This window comes from Dermacentor variabilis, chromosome 6 (assembly GCF_050947875.1).
Source record: "Dermacentor variabilis isolate Ectoservices chromosome 6, ASM5094787v1, whole genome shotgun sequence".
Classification (NCBI taxonomy): domain Eukaryota; kingdom Metazoa; phylum Arthropoda; class Arachnida; order Ixodida; family Ixodidae; genus Dermacentor; species Dermacentor variabilis.
The window spans coordinates 101206137-101224312 of NC_134573.1; the positions used below are offsets into that span (position 1 = coordinate 101206137).

An 18176-nucleotide genomic window follows, 5' to 3' on the forward strand; every position below is an offset into this window, starting at 1 on the left:
CACGCAACCTTTCCTGACCCTTCCTCCAACTCTCCCTCCCCAGATTCCTCCTTTCACATCTTTACAACTCCCTCACCACATCCCTACTACTTCCTTTACATGAAAAAAAATCTGAGGATACCTAAGCATTGCTTACGAGTTCTTTTGCGTAAGCGTTAAAGTCCAATTGAACGCCGCTGAGAGGTCCTTCGACTTTGGCGTCGCTAGTATTGTACCATGGCGTTACGTGTTGCCCCAGCCAGCAAGCAGCAGCTGCAGCCTGCAGTGCCAACGCCGAATGCCACCGACGTCCTGCGCGACGAGAGACCGAGGAAGCAGCAGTGGCCACCAAAGTCGGCAGGCGGTTGTAGCAGCTAAGCGCAGTGGGGGTGAGAGAGAGAGAGAGAGAACCGGACTGCGCCAACACCTCCTTCTCTAGAGGGTGATGGCGGCGCCCAGGCTTCCGAGAGCGAGAGCGAGCATGACGTGACGTTTACAAGAATGCCCTCTCCCCTCACTTAACACCTGGCGTGCTATCGCAGCAGGTGTCCCCTTTCGTGCCGCATCGAGGCGCCCTAGTGACGTAGCGACGCGGCCAACGGGAATTTATGTGCCGTTTCGCTGCTAGACTACAGACGCCGGATTTTTGTCTCAGTGGGCAATTCCAAGCTTTCGTATCAAAATCACCCCAGTTTTCATTATGCGATCTCCGGGATCAGCCCAGTTTACTACTGCACTATCTCCAGGATGAGTCCAACTCGTCGCAGTGGCTTAACGGCTATCGTGTTGCGCTCCTAAGCACAAGGTCGCGGGATCAAATCCCGGCCGCGGCAGCCGCATTTCGACGGGGGCGAATTGCAAGAACGCCAGTGTCCAGTGCATTTGGTTAAAGGTCCCTCGGTGCTCAAAATTAATCCGGAGTCCCCCACTACGGCGTACCTCGTAATAAAATCGTGGTTTTGGCAAGGAAAAACCTAGAATTTGACTTCAGATTCAGGCCCACTGTAGTCGGAAAGAGACCGATCAAGCAGACGTGCGATGACTATGAGAGGGAGGCAAGGAGAGCTTCCCTTTCATAACTGAATTATGCACTTGAAGGTGTGTATTCGTCGTAGTGAGGATATTTATGTATTATTTGTCGTTTCATTTCGTAATTTTATAAACAGAGCTTGTCACCGGCACTTATTTAGGGATAGCGCAAGTAGTTAAGTAGCACAAGGCGACTCAGCCGACATGCGCGCACCTGTTTTATCGCGGGGGGGGGGGGGTGCTCAGCAAAGAATTTCAAGAGAAGCCCAGCCCATCCATACCATACAAACCCTACGCAAACATGGCGAAACACACCGCGCGTCGAGAGATGGCTCCACCATTACGTTGCAGAGAAATGGGCACGTTTTCATTAGTCGACAACGGCTAAGCCAGTTCATTATGCATGATAATACTTCTGGGTCTGCATAATATTTGCTTGTCAAGAATGGCCGAGCGGTCATGCAGACGTGGACGCTCACAATACCAAAACACCAATGCCGTCTACAATACCGAGAAATTCAATCTTGCCGTAAGGATAGGCTTGAGAAGCCAAGAATGCGGAATATCGAAAGATGGTGGCGCCCCCACAGTGTAGTTCTTGCACTAGCTCACCGGGACTTCATCAACTTTCGTGGTTTATGCTGAGCCTAGTTAATTCTTTCGCGTCACATAGGGACCACATTGTGTTCTGAAGTAGCCAAACATTCCAGGAAGCAAGTTTCAAGGACATCTTAATGCCTAAGCATTCTTTGGCCAGTACCGCAGCCCCGTGAAGCGAAAAGTGTAATGCCTTGTATCTGTACAAAAATGCGTAATTAGCAAAGTTGACATTTAATCATTATAATAGTGTAAATGTAGATGATTGGTAGGCTTGTAAGCTATAAGGAACAACTTAAACAAAGAAATAAATAAACAAAGGGAATACCCATAGACACACATAGGGCTGCTTTGAATATGCAGAGAGAAGCTTGTCGCAGGGGTCGGCCAATTGAATTTTGTGGTGGTTCAACTTGAAATTTGGGTTTCGGTCAACTTGAAATTTGGAGGTGGGTCAACCAAAATTTGGGTGAGGGCCATCTTGAAATTTGCGGATGGGCGAAATTAAATTTGGGGCTAGGCCAACTTAAACTTCGTGATGGGTCAACCTAAATTCGGAATCAGGCCAACATAAAAGCTGGGGTGGGCAAACTTGAAATTTGGGGTGGGGTCAACCTGAAATTGGGAGATGGGCTAAATGAAATTTGGGGGTGGGCAAGCTTAAAATTTGGGGGTGGGCCACCTTGAAATCTGGGGGTGAGCCAAATTAAATTGTGGGTGGGCCAATTAAAGTTTTGGGGTGGGCCAACTTGAATTCAGGGGGTGGGCCAACTTGAATATTGGGCCTGGCCCAAATTAAATTTGGGGTGTGCCAACTTGAAATGCGGAGGTGAGCCAACTAAAATTTGGTGGTATAGGGTATGCTTACGCATACTTAGACAAATCCAGGAGAGTTTCTTCAATCCTTTTTTGAGCCACAATGGCGAAAACCAGGAAATGCTTTGGAATCGGTGACGTCCTACTGATACAGAGGCGATGGATTTTCGGTATCGTTACATTAAAAATAACACTTTGAGTTTATTTTTCTCATAATAATGAACCTACTAGCTATAAATTAACAACAGTATAGTCTTAAAAAAACTTGATTAGCCTAACCTGACATACTGTTTCTTTTTAGTGTCCCTGTAGAGCTAGTCCTGCATAGGAACTTGTTTTACGCAAATTTAATAACCTTTCTCTGTGGGGGACCCCCATACCGCCTCGCTGATTATAGCTTTCAATTGACTCGGGGTCTTTCCGTTGGTATAACTGTGCCTGCGTCAGCGGCCAGCTGTTGCGGCAGAAATAATAAAAAAAAATATTTTTATGATCACCATGCACGACTCTGCGTTTCGCAATATGTTTTTCACTTCCTTTCGGTACGTAGAGACCCGTAGAGACCTGCTTTTTGTGAAGCACTTGACACTATTCTTGACATCCTTTCAAAAGAAAAAAAGTCCGTTGTCATCTTGGGTGACATTAACATTAATTTGCTTGATGCTTCCTCCTCTTATCTAACTCAGTATGTCAGCTGTTTCCAAGGTTATGGTCTTGAACCTCTACTCTCCCTTCCCACCCATTGCACTAATAATGGTTTAGGAACACTTATTGACCATGCACTTTCGAATCTTCTTCGTCCTCCCTCCGCATTCATTCTTCAAAGCAATATTACACATCATTTCCCAGTTGCACTTTTCTTTGAGAACAGTCCTCGCGCAAATAGTGTAAGCTTTGTTAAAAATAAGTTTGATCGCGACAAATTCATAGAAATGGTATCTAACTCTGATTGGTCTTTTGTCACTTCAATGAATAATGTTGAATCAGCATACACCGCTTTCATTTCTACAATATCCAATTGCGTATCTTCATCGACAACATGTGTACAGTGCCATAAACGTTATTCTTCCCCTAAAAACCCATGGTTAACAAAAGGATTACTTAATAGCCTGCGTAAAAAAAGATAACCCATATAAAAAAAAACAAAAAGACAGCCATTTAATGTGTATCTACTTGACCGTTACAAGCAATATTGCAACACACTTAATACTCTAATGAAGAATTCCAAAAAGCGCTATTATCGAAACGAAATTAATTGTACTGGTTCAGATATAAAAAAAACAATGGCGCTTGATCAATTCCTTTCTCAATAAAACCATTAACCCGCCTATAGCCAACATTAATCATGAAGGATCTGTTATATCTAACCCACTAGATATTGCCAATGCATTTAGTGACTACTACTCCTCTCCCGTACCCGTTCCAGCCAGTACGCATGACGAACTTGATCATTGTGGTCACTCATCTTTTTTTCCTGTTACGTCGGATGAGGTAAGAAGAACAATTATTAGTATAAAGTCCTCTAGCCCAGGTATCGATAATATTTCTGCTAACCACGTGAAAATGATTGTTGATCATATTGCGGATGTGGGGCCCTATAACGTAAAACTATTCCAATATGTTTCTATTCCAATTTCCTGACGTCAAATTTGCGTAACCACCAACGCAAGCACCGGGCGATCACCCAAAGGGTTGTCTGAACAGACCAATCAAACGCTCTCCTCGTTCATAGGAGGTCACTTTCGTTTGCTTGAAAAACGAATAACATTGCCTACACTGAGCCGCTTGTCGTATCTAATTGGCTGACAAGAGGCGAGGAGAACGCTCAAGTGGAGAGGGATTCGATGGGGCCGAGCCACTGCAGTGAAAGTCGATAACCGGATGAAGAGGGTGGTGCCGGCGTCTACGATTGGTCGGCTTTCTCTTACTTAGCTTGCGGTGGCTGGTGGAAAATCGCGGCGGCATGCAACGGAAGCTCAAGAATGACGCTAAAACGGACCATCAGCAAAGAAGAGTTGGCAGAATGAGGGGGTAAACGTGCCGAAAGTGCTCGAAAACGTTACACGGCCACGCAAGAAGTTTTATTATACGCATATACACCCATGCTCTCCGGCAGATGCGAGTAGCCAGCGTCTGAGCAATCGGCGGCAGCCATCTTTTATTCCTTTCAGAACGGGGCAGCCAGCGGCTATTCCGAAGAAAATTCAGTTTTGTTCGGCATATTAATGCATCTTTATCGCGTACACGTCACTTTGACGCGGTGAGTTCTTGCGGTTTTGTGACGTCGCGCGACAGGCAGGTGAAGTCGGTGCAGCCCGAAAACTTTTACCAATAGCCGAGGGCTAATGGCGAAAAGGGGTCGAATCAGAAATAACTGTTTTTTTTTTGTTCTGTCAAATCATGCATAATCAGTGTGTTCACATCATATCAGATGGGGAGGTATCGCGGTTTTCGTGACGTCGCGTGACAGACAGGTGAAGTGGGGGTGGCCGAAAAAAGTTTTTGACCAATCGTGGAGGGCTGATAGCAGAATTGGAATAGAAAAGTTTGGAATAGTTTTACGTTATAGCGCCCGTGCTCACCTACATAATCAATCTAATTTTTGAAACCGGAGTATTTCCCCATGAGTGAAAGATGAGTAGGGTTATCCCGGTATTTAAAAAAGGTGACAGATGCTTAATTTCTAATTATAGGCCGATATCCATTCTCCCTTTTCTTAGCAAAGTAATTGAAAAAAATAATACATGTTCGCCTGTCTAGCTACCTAACGAAATTTAACCTACTTCATCCGAAACAATTTGGGTTTAGACAAGGGTATTCGACTAACCTAGCCCTCATTTACTTCACAGAAAAATGTGAACTAGAAATTGACAATGGTAACTTCGTTGGTTCTGTTTTTCTAGATTTTACTAAAGCTTTTGATACACTAGATCATGACTTTCTTTTTTCTAAACTTGCATCTTATGGCATTATTGGAAACTCTCTCAATCTTTTCCGTAGTTACTTATCTGATCGTGAGCAATTAGAATCGATCTCCGGCATCTATTCCACTAAAAAAAATTATTAACATCGGCGTTCCGCAAGGCTCAATTCTAGGCCCGCTTTTATTTTTACTATACATTAATGACCTTCCACAGTGTGTCACCACATTATCAGAATGCATCTTATATGCTGACGACACGACTGTCTTATGTTCGAGTAATTCTCTAAGCAACATTTCAACAACCCTTAACGCTGAACTTATTAACGTTAGCGCATGGTGTGCTAAAAATAAGCTTTTGATAAATCCCTCGAAAAGTAAGTTCTTAATTTTCTATTCCAGGTCAATAAATAACGCGCAAGTTATGCCCCTCTTTATAAACACAGATCCTATTCATCTATCAGATCAATATTCCTTCCTTGGTATCAAACTTGATTCCCGCTTAAAATTTAATTTGCATATTAATGAGCTACAGCGGAAAACTTCCTATGGTATTAGGGTATTACTAAAAGCTAGATGTTACTTTGACTTGACTACTTTGGTCACCTTACATTATGCATTCATTCACAGTCATCTAAATTATTGTATTGCTTCCTGGGGTCAAACATATCATTGCCACCTTTCTTCCCTCCAACATGTACAGAATCAAGCCATTCGCATTCTCACCTGGAGCAACCGACGTTCACACATTACTGATCTGTACCAGGAACTGCAGATACTGAATATTGACAATCTAATCAAATTTCATGTCCGCACATTTGCTTATCAAGCAGTTAAAGACCGTAACCTTCTCAAATTTGTTCTTATTCGACACCTTACTAACTCAAATATTACGCGCTTTTCCTCCAATAACAATTTTATACTCCCTAAGGTACGAACTAACTATGGTTCACAAAGAGTAGCATTTGTTTTAATCAAACTTTGGAATGCATTGCCTTTTAACATTAAATGTGCCTTCTCTATATCGTCATTCAAACATCAGCTTCGCAATTTCATGTTTAACCTATATCTCCGTTTATTGAATATGTCTTTTAAAACACAACTTCAGTTCTGGCGTTTCTAATACTGTTTGCTTCGTTTCTTACTTCTGCTTAAGCCTTATCCCTACCGTTTTATATTTTCCATTGCATTATTCTTTTGCATCATTATGTATGTGCATTTGTATTTGCTTTTTCGTATTTTTATAACTCGCTGCCTTTTTGCTGTCAAGTAGTATTAGTGTTTTTTTTTAACATTATAAAAGGTCCCCCTACAGTGTTTACACTATGGGACCTTTTTCTGTACTAAATATCAATATTTTTGTATCTGCAATAAGTATTCAATAAACTTCAAACTTCAAACGTTGCTCTTTCCCCATCTCTTCAGTGAACTATGCGAGGCACGGTGTTTATATTTCGTTGAAGTATGAAGTATTTTGTTCGCGACTAACGATAAATTTTTAATTCGTGGAGGGTAATTACAGCGTTTGTATAAAGTTAATTATTCGAGCATTCCAGATTACTACACTGCCGTTCCCCGCAATGTTTCCTGGAGTCCTGAAGCAACTGTACAATACACCAGCTTTAATTTTAGCGAAAATAGGGCGAATGTCATGCGTAATGCTTGGCAGAACTTAAACGTTCTTGGCTTAAAAAAGAGCGCTGTACGTAAACTGAACCCTCATTTTATCCCTATTTTCAAGCGTCCTACGAGTTACGTACACATTAAACATTAGAACACGGTTCTGAATCATTGTATCGCCAGACGAGCACCCTTACTTTATTAACACCCTTAGAAAGGGTGTTAGGCTTAAGTAGAAGCGAAATGATAGATATGAAACACACACACACACACACACACACACACACACACACACACACACACACACACACACACACACACACACACACACACACACACACACACACACACACACACACACACACACACACACACACACATATATATACACATATATATATAAATATATATATATATATATATATGAAAAAAGAGCAAACAAATGAAACAGTAAAACTTGCTCATCGATTTTCAAGTAATGCACCGAGCAACTCACTCTATCAGAACAAACGCCAAGCGCCTAACTAGGAAGGCCCTTGCACCATTTCCATTTATTCCCCATACTTTACGTATAGTACCTCAGCAATCACACACCTCCAACACTGCTCCCCATATTGTACACACCACCTCTCTCCTTTCTCTCTCTCTCTCTCTCTCTCTCTCTCTCTCTCTCTCTCTCTTTGTCATCTTTCAATTCTCCGTTTTCGCTCCCCCAGAGGAAGGTAGCCAACCAGACGCACTTCTGGTTGACGTACCTGCCTCCTGCCTTTGTTTCGTCCTACTGGTCCTCAAGGATGTGTGGTATATTCATTCGCACTGCGATAATACCATAAAAATAAAGTGCAACGTTGCTTGCGTATATTTATTGCAGAATTTTTTGTTGCTTCAAGGGCACGGTAGTACGAGAACAACTCTGGCAAAAACAGTTTCCAACCTGTTTAGTTTATGGAGTGAATTCTCGGTTCACTGCATATTGACGCTGTTCTTTACCTTCCCTAATTTCCGTGCAGATTACGACAGAAAATCAACGCAAAATGCTGGAGCTAGTCATTGCTGCCGTGCTTCTATTCGTCGTACGCTGGCTCATGTGAGTGAACAACTTATATATAGGATACGGGTACACCCGTGAACAAATATAAAACAGTATATAGCTGCGCAGTAGTGCTTTTGTGATGTGATGCCTCCAATTGAATGCAGAATATATTATTTTTAACAAATGGAAAATATAATGTATGTGTGGAGTATGTTTTCTATAATATTAGACTTATTTACATTATTTCAAGCACGTAATGTCGCTCCCAACAAGCTGTTAGGTGAACTAAGGAGGTTATAAGCGAGAAACGATTGCTTTTTGCCTCCTTTCTGTTGTCGCCTTTCGTGCAGCATACTCATTCGGAACAGTCCTTAATCGCATCAACCTTCCTTCCTAGAGACTTGAATAAGTGGCGTTATTTTTGCCATCCGAACAGAAAGCAACATTCGACAGTTTCGAATAGCGAATTATCGAATCGAGTACGAATCCAACAGCGAGGGCCATTACATTCGTATTAAAAATTTCAAATATTCGCACACCCCTAAATTACTAATATGGTGTTCTCGGTATTAATTTCACTTTAACGTTGACAGGAAAAGGAGAGATCACTTCAATTTTTTCAAGAAATGCGGCATCCCTGGTCCTCCGCCAAACATTCTTTTCGGCAACATTTTGGAGATGTATAAAAAGGTAAGGACTGCACTTTTGTGAAAATTATCACTAGACAATATGCCTTCGAAGTAGAGTCAACTCATTACACTGATGTTGTTTAAAAACCACATTATATTGCGATAGCAATTGTATGAACACTACAGACGCATTTCCGCCGACGGCGTCGCCGTGAAAATCCCTATAAAGTCCAAGAGCGATAACACCGTGGGCGCGCGCCTTACACTGTAGGTGCGAGTGATAGCGTGCGTGGGTGAGCCGAGGATGGTGGCTTGATCTCGCGCGCGCAAGGGAGGAAGGCGGGGACGAAGCACGCTGTTTTCCATCGCGCGCAAGGCACCGGGGTGCGTTCGACTCCGGCGTCTGAGTATGACGCGGCTGAGTGTGGCCGCGCGGGCCCTATCTCGACAGCGATCTGCGGTGAGTACCGAGTCTAGACGCGCCGAGGATCCGCGGCTTCGTGTGCGCTGTGTTCTCGCCGCTTAGTTACCGTTGAAGCGAGAAGCAGCACGAAGGTCAATTTGTGCGGGGATGGTGCCTCGCTTCCTCGCACGGGCGTTCTGACAGCGAGTGTCCTCACTCATCGAGTAGGATGTGTTTCTGTCTGCGTGTGCTCGGGTAACGCCAGCCATGCTCGTTAATTCAGTCAGTAAGCGATTGTTTAGGAGCTTATGCGGCCAATAAAACTGCTATCCTTACTTCGTATAGCTTTCTACTAATTCGTTATCGCAATACATGTTCCGGGTTTCGGGCGGTACTGCGATCTTTTTTTAAAGGGTGCCTTAGAGTTAGTATGCTGTAAGTCGTCACCGCCGATGAAGGGATTGTACATGGCTTAATCTAAAGCGACGCAAAATGATATCGGAAAAACGTAACAAGAACATATGTGGCAGTACTTTAATGTTACTTTTTTTACTTTGAAGAAAAAGTAAAATTTTCAGGACATGAGAAACGGGTTTATTTGTTGTTACACCAGAAAGCATCTGCTTTAGTCCATCTGAAACGTGCAAACACACTCGGCATATAAGAAGAAGAGAATGAATAGGAGTAACGCCAATAATATTTGTTTTATTTGGCTACTGTACGGTTTGACATTCGAGAATGTTCGTTATTTGCCAGAATATGGCTTCGCCACAAAACTTGACCACCTGCTTCCCTGTTTTTTTTCTTGAAATGAAAATAAAAGAATATATACTTAAGTGCGATGAACGTAAAGCTTCAGCTTTACTAAAAGCACTGACGGTACCCGATGCAGTTGTTTATAAGGCATAATGTGGTAAAATCAAAGAATGTGATAATTCAATATGCTCGTAATATTTTATGAAGGAAGAGAAGGGAAACGATGTGCCTGATTTTCGTTGGTCGCAACTTTGCGAAGGCTACTGATGATGAAGCGAAGGAAAGCATAAGGAGTAAATTATTTGTAGCCTTTGATTGAAGTGCAAAAATGATAAGTTAAATTGGACGAAAAGGTACTTGCCGCCGGTGTGAGCCGAACACACAGCACTCTTATTACAATGTTGAAGTTTTGGGTAGCAGAACCAAAAAAAAAAAAAAAAACTATGGGGGCACCTCAGCAATTCTTACCGCGCGTAAATGCGAGAGCATTACTTGTCGCTTAGTTGAGCGTTGCGGCGAAACGTCGCCGAGTTTGGTGCCACTGCATGATGTTTCCGAGTAGTAACGTTGCTGCTTGCGAGGTCGCAACAACGCAAGGCGACAAACTGGCCATATACTGCGATCTCTCAGCTGAGCTATATTTGTGGAGTTATCGTTATAGTGCTTCAACGAACATTGCGTGGAGTGTGCTTTCTCGATGGCACACTTTTTTTCGCGTTGCCTCGCGGCAGCAGCTGCACTTCGCCTTGTGCGCGCTCCGCACGCCGCTCACTCTGCCAAATTTCGCGTTGTCGGGACCTCGGGGGAGGAGAACGTCGTTTCGCTGCACCTGTACTCACTTCGCTGCAGCAGATACTGGCTTCACTGCAGCACTACTGGCTTCGCTGCAGCAGTACTGGCTTCGCTTCAGCTGTACGCACTTCGCTATATATATATATAGGATGTCCCAGCTTACGCTAGCAGAGCTGCTCAACGGGAGAAACACATATAAAAAGATATTAAAGGAACACGGTGCGAGGTACGATCTTCACATCTACGGTGTTCGGTTTTTCTGGCCACCAATCGCCGTAGGTCTTATATTTGCATGCTTCCAACGTGTTCTTGTATTTTAATAATGCGAGAGCATTACTTGGCTCATTGTGCGAACCCGCCGTCATCAGACAAGCGTGGCAGAAAAGCAGCAGGCAAGTTATATATAGTTATGGTTATATATATATATGTATATATATATATATATATATATATATATATATATATATATATATATTTATATATATATATATATATATATATATATATATATATATATATATATATATATATATATATATATATATATATATATACGGGTGTGTAAAGCAGAAACATCGAAGTGCGAACTTGATATTCATCGCTTCCCACAACTAACTCTTTCAAAAATTGTGTTGGCGTTAACTCCTTTGGTTCCCGCTCCTTATCTCTGGCTATTTCTTCATGCAGTCGCCGACCAAGGCTTATCGCGAATGGATCGACAAATACGGCGACGTTGTCGGGTGTGTATTTCTACTCTGGTGGATTTTTTCTCTTTGCAATTTTGGTCATGTAAATGGTGAAACGGTTTGCTGTAAAAAAATAAGAAAAAGAATTATATTCAAAGCCCCACTTTTGCAACGGATGCTGTCAGTAATTTAAATGAAACCCAGGATAACCAGACAGAACAGGAAATCATGAAAGGGGCAAAAGTAACACCGGGACATTTTGGTAGTAAGAGTCCGTAATTTCTTTTCTGATATAGCTGGCTTTGCCTGAGAACTGGCGTAGAAAGGAGGATAGAAAAACGTATTTGCAAGAGAAACCATATTTATGGCGCCTGCGAACAGGCGATTTGATTGATTGACAGAAAAATTGACTCATTCATGGGGTTTAATGCCCCAAATAAATACTGCAGTTACGAAGACGCTGCAGTATCGAACCCAGAAAAATCCGGAACGCGGTGTACTCGAATGCAAAGATGTATAGCTATCCAGCCAGAACATAAGGGAGAGCCCGCCTTTCAAGCTTGCTGACTTCTACATGCGATGATAGTGTTTACGGGAGTCATGGGAACCACTGCAGTCAATGGTTGAAATCAGCAATAGTCGTTAGGGAGTGATGGTGAAAAAAAAGGCAGGGAAGAACAGTCGTCACAACTTTGTAAAATAATGTAGAGGTAGATGGAATACTAAACGGTAGTATTTATATCAACATATCGATACCAATGTACATCGATGAAAGAGGTTGTCAACACTGCTACTACTACTACCACTGCTGGGCAGTATCGAAGATACATGCATTTTATATATTATCATAGATACTCTTTGGGTACCTGGTATTTGTATCATGATGCGGCGTGTATCTGTATCTGTATTTCCTATACATCAAAGAATGTATCGTGTACTTTAAGGTACAAGATGAACCTATCGCATTATCACCGTGCGAAATTATAAACGTTGGCTGAACTCCGCTTCTCCCGCTTATACTGCTGCCACTAAGCCACCTTAATAAAGCTAACTAAAGGCAGCGACATTCTTTTATCTTTCCGCCAGAGCCCTCCAGTGAGGGCATTAAATGAGATCTGCGCGTCCTTATTGGTGGAGCAGAGTCACGTGGTGGCGATCGCACCGTCTCGACGAAAACAAGCGCGTGAACGTATGCGCGTAGCCGACCTTTAGTTGCGTCGGTGTGATGACACGTGCTCGTAGCCACCGTACTGTGTTGCGTACGCCAATGCGTGGGGCGTCTTTCGCACAAATTCTGATGCCGCTATAGCGTCGTTATGGAAGCTTATTTTGCGTGGTGCTTTGTTACGTAGTCTGAAGAATGCAAAAATGAGGTTGCTTTGCGTCTAGTTAGTGGCTGTCACATATTGTTTCGGAATGAGAATATTATACTTTGAGCAAGAAAGACACAGGTTTTGAGGTACTAACGGATATTTCATTCATTTTAAGGAAGGTTGGTTGGAGTTTAGAAATTTCCAAGCAAAAATATTTGCGCGTACGCGTTCGTAGCTACATTATACTGATGTACAGTAAGAAATTCGCGAAGGTATCGAAATATCTTAAGACACAAATAGAAATTATCGTATCGGCTGGAGTAATTGCGGAAGTATCTTGTATGTGTATCTCAAGTACTTGTTGCCGGAGTGTCTTGTATCGTATATGTTCCTATGGGTGGGCAGCGCAACTCGGACGAAGGACGAGAGGAAGTACACAACACGAGCGCAGTACTTCCTCTCGTCCTTCGTCCGGGTTGCGCTGCCCACCCATAGGAACATGTTCAATCACCAACTCGCCCAGCTTACCCTCTTAATTGTATCGTATCATGATACAAGTGCAAAATATATTTGCCTAGCCCTGACTACTACTACGATTACAACGACTACTAATAATAATATTCAGGACTAATTATTGCCTCCTTGTTTTATTTGAAACGCGCTACTGAGCCACATGAACAAATAACGGAAAAGACGCACGTGGCACCTAGACAAGCGCGAACTGACAATTGTCTGTCGTACTCAGCCTGTAAGTCTATGAATTTTTTGAGAACAGCACGTCGAAACTAGGCACGTGGGAAAGCACAAAATGAACAACAGTATAAAAAAAAAGCAAGCACCGAAGTTCCAAATCACCGCAGCGTTTTCCTTCAGCATGTACAATTACCTAGCCGTATACCTTAGCCCTTCTATCGCCAATCCGGCTTCTTAACTGCATGCCTGAATCTTTCTAGTTTATGACCACTTTTGCACTAGTTTCCCATCTGAACACACCTGCATGCCTGCGGAATAGAAACCATCGGGGTAAAACCCAGCCACGGAAAGCCTTAGCCACGTAGCCACAGCCATCAATTTGTGGTTAGGCCGTTGCAACTGCCATCGCTCTCATTCATTTATATCTTCGATAATGGTAGATTTCATTGAGGGAGATAAGAAATTAGTGCTATTTGTACCCCTAGGCCGTAGGTTGCCACCTTGGTGGGCTTGAAGCATGAAGTTAACGTTAACTCGAGGTAGTGTTCTTATTGGCCTGAGCGGCCGTTGCGGTCATGACAGAGAGGGCACGAAGGCGAGCACTTCTTCCAAAAATAATTGCTGCACATTTTCTGATGCGCTTCAAGTTCTGAGCAAAGTTTGTCTAGCGTATGAACTGCGGATAATGCGGAGATCTCTTGTCATGCGGCTTAGTAGAGTCCTACTACATAAAAAAGGAAACGGGACATTTGCATCAGTGATGCGTCGGTGGCCCTGTGCCGCGGTGAACACAAATTATTGGAATCGCTTCTAGCATAAGCAGCGCATTAACACGACTTCACTTCCCGTTTTATCCGGTCTGATCTTGGATCGCATTGTGGTTTATGCACCCTGACTTCATACTTAAAAAGCAAATGTTTCGCCCGGGATAAACTTGCAGAATATTCAACCTGTCGTTTTAGAGCATTCCAGCAAATTTTGGCTCAGCCTAATGCTTGATACTAGTTTTATCGTCTCCTACGTACATTGTTCTCATTGCCTTTTGCTATGAATTACTTCTGCGCGTATATTCTACAATTATCTTTTTTACGTAACCTCATATGTATCCGGAGTGCGTTTTATTACAATGCTGTAAACCATTTTAGAAAACTATATCCATGCTAGAAACATGATGCTTTTACCGCTATTGAACTAATATTGCAATGCGATGCGCAGGATCCGAGTTCACAGTGCTCCAGTGAAGCCTTTTCACTCGCGTATACCTCGGCAGAGATGTAAAGGGGTATACATACGTCTGACTGTATTATGTATGCATGCGTATGCAATCATTTTTTCTGTGCGTTTGTAAATTTTAGACCTGCCAAAAATAAACAATGATGCTAAGAACTATATATAAACAAAGGTCGGGTAAGGCCGCAACCAAGCTTTTCCGTGAGCACAAGCGGGTTCCAGTTGGGATAGTGAAGCAACATGATCCCTATTACACCGGCCTATATTCGTAATAAAGCTTTAACGCTGTTTTTAATAACTCTTATAGCCCTGCCAGGCCGCTCAGAAATGGCTCCTTGAATACTCATATACGCCATTAGTTGCGAGTGCCGATCATTCGTGTCCTGACAATTCCTCTCTTGATTTAGTGTCACGGCTTTCTGCACTCCCATGAATGTATCAACCAACCAGCCCAGCAGCAAGTAGTAATACTACTACTATTTCCACAAACACAGCGTCCTCGCCAGCTACAACTCGACAGCGAGAATTTACACACAACATCTAAAATAATAGAAACGCGCAGAGGAACTGTACACGGAGAAAAAAAAAATGCTGAACACGATTCCAACATTGCTAAATGTCGGAGTCACTAAATGACTCAAAACGCAGATAAAAGAAATGTACTTGCAGCTTGCTTGATAAGGGAAATGCATAATAAATAAATAATACTGATAAATAATAATAATAATAATAATAATAATAATAATAATAATAATAATAAGCTTTATTTCCATCAAAACGATGGAGGGGCCGTCGCTAAAAGCTGCTGAACAGCTTGACTAGAGCCCACGGTCCCCTCTACAACGCAGTACAGGAGCACACATGAAACAAACAGGAATCTAACAAAAGGCAAAGGCAAAATTGATTCGATTTAATGCATTACAAGGAAATCGATGTTAAAATTGTTCAAAGACATAATATATCACGTGGCGCAGTTCGCGAACTGTAGTACGACCTAAATCAATTCCCCATTTATTCAGATTATTAAGAAGTTTATGCAAAATATACGATAGTGTACCCATAAAGTAGTTAGCACGGGGAGTGACCACCGTCCAGTATTCCAGTATTGCAGCACATGTTGCATCAATTTGTGCGTCATGAATGCGTTTAGAAAATTATTTGTATGCTTTTCTTGTGGTATTCTACGTGCTGATTCCACTGCTGCTTTTGTTATCGGGGGTTGACAGCATTGCCGAGCTTCCTGACGAGTAGCATTTGGTTCACCGCTTTGTTCTGTCCTTCCGGGGTGCAAAATAAGCTACTCTTCTACGCAGCGCCCCGAAGTTCTACACGTTCAAGTGCTCTACGCGTGCTCTATCTTCGTCCTTGATGGGTGGAGCCGTACAAAACTGTCCTCGTGTCGCCGGTTTCAGGTACTTCAACGGCTACAGACCCGTGGTGCTTGTAGCAGACCTGGATTTGCTGAGGAGCATTCAGGTTAAGGATTTCCAAGATTTCACGGACCGAGCTGTGAGTAATTAGCTCCGCGGAAATTTTACCGTGCTTGAATGACAAATTCTGGTGACACGTGCTGCTTGCTTTTTTGTTGTTTATTAAACGGACACAAGCGGCACAACTGCTGAGATAAATCCACCTATCTCAAACAGTCAATAAATCAGGGCTATATAACATTAAAGAAAGAAAGAATATATACGTGCGGTGCGGTATATTGGTAATTTCTGCTTTCATTCTAGGTACTTATATGCAGTGCGTATTAGCTAACGTCATAAAGGATCTTATGAATTGCCGCTGCAATCTAAAGGAATAAAGATGATGACAAGTTGTTAACAGACACTTGGTGCAACTCTGGAAATTATTTTATGAATCTATTTATACCTCACATAACACTAACTAGCGAACCTTTCCAATAATAATGTTTTCAAACCATGTGTATATGAAAAGTTGACAATTAAACCATAATCGAAGACACCTAATTAAGCTTATTGCGTAGGCTCTCTTTCTGCTTTGAAATGAAAGAATGAAGAGCGAGAAGTTATACTAACGCACGCGGGTTCGCGACGGCTCCAGCACTGCTCTCAATCACGCTTTCTCTATTTAGACGGACTTGGTGGTTTGCCTTATCCGTTGGCCGCATCAATGCGACAAAGCATTTAACTATATATGTTTGTCACTAATAGTAATAGAACATGGCACTTTTTCAGTCAGTGAGTGAGTGAAAGAACTTTATTCGGTCCGGAGAAGACGCAGGGGGTTTCAGTGACGTTGACTCGCATCATAGACGTTCATTAAATTGTGGCACAATCCTAGTTGCAGCTACACAGTCAAAGAAGTGAGGTTACATTCATTTCGTGAAAGATCGACATATAATCAGTGACATATACCCAGTAAAACACGTTCGCGTTAAATTGGTAAACTTATGAGAGGCCCACACGCAATGCCACATACCTGGTACAGAACTTGTCCCGCCGATAGCCTCGTGGTTTCGTCATCACACCAGCCCCTTACTATAAGACCGTAGACAACCTACGAGCCCATGTTGGCAAGAAAACAGACAAAATCCATGAGCTGCCCTAATGATGTCAAACCGTCGCTTTGTGATGACCCTCAGGTATTTAGTTACTAACCCTTTAAACCTGGGCCACATACGCTTTCAACCGGCAGTATTAGGGAATCGTTGCGTACATACCTGGACTCATCACATTCATATGCCTGTATAACCTTGCTCTATCACCCTTCGGGGTAGCCGAGTACCTAAGGCGCTAGTATACTCGGCTCGAAATTGCGGGCTAATCCCCGGCTCCGGAGATTGCAGTTTGAATGGAGGCAAACTGCGAAGACGCCCGTGTGCATCGTAGCGCACGTTAAAGATCCCCAGTTGGGCAAAATTCTCCGTAGACCTCCACTACGGCGTCCGTGGGACGTAAAACGACTATTGGCTATAAAATTATCGTTACTCTCACCAATTTTTTCCAACAAATTTCTTTTCTCGACGTTTAGTTACAAAAAAAAAAAAAACAGAAGGTGTTTTTTTTTCCACAGCCTATAGCGAATGCGACTATCAATGATCTTGCATAGCCGTGAGGGCGGACGGAATGGCGATATATCGAAGGTTTTCTGAACGCCTTTCTTTTTTCTGTAATAGACTGCTCGACTGATTTCCTTCCAATTGCACTACATTGAAATGTGGCTCATACCTAGCGATACAAGTTGGTGTCAACAAGGTTTATTAAAGAGGTGCACATACCTCGTGGCCCATGTTCAGTGAACCCAATTCTCGTCACGGAAGTTCATTGAAGCGTTGCACATGCCTAGTTTCGCAAGCCCAGTTATGATAATTGAAATGAGCTAGGTTGGTTGAAGAGAAGTGGAACCTATGCAGTGACCGAATTTCTCATCAAAGACGTTCAGCCAATTTTGGCACTCGCCTGCTTTCCCCTTCGCAGTCATGCAAGTTTGGGGGAGCCAGCATTGCTGAAGAGGAGCGCAAGAACAGAGCCATTTTTTTCTGTGACATTGATGTACATCATAGATGTTCCTTGAATTGTGGCGTATACTTAGTTTCCGCTACGCAGTTAAGTGAGGTTACATTGATTTTTTGAAAGATCAACGCATAATCAGTGACATTTACCCAGTAAAATACGTTCGCGTTAATTTGGTCACCTGGTGAGAGGCAAATGCGC

The 18176-nt window shown here is 42.7% G+C and overlaps 1 pseudogene; it reads left to right on the forward strand.

Moving 5' to 3' along the window:
• Positions 1-9032: 9032 nt before the first annotated feature.
• LOC142586235 (thromboxane-A synthase-like) overlaps positions 9033-18176 on the forward strand; it is a 41952-nt pseudogene continuing 32808 nt past the window's right edge.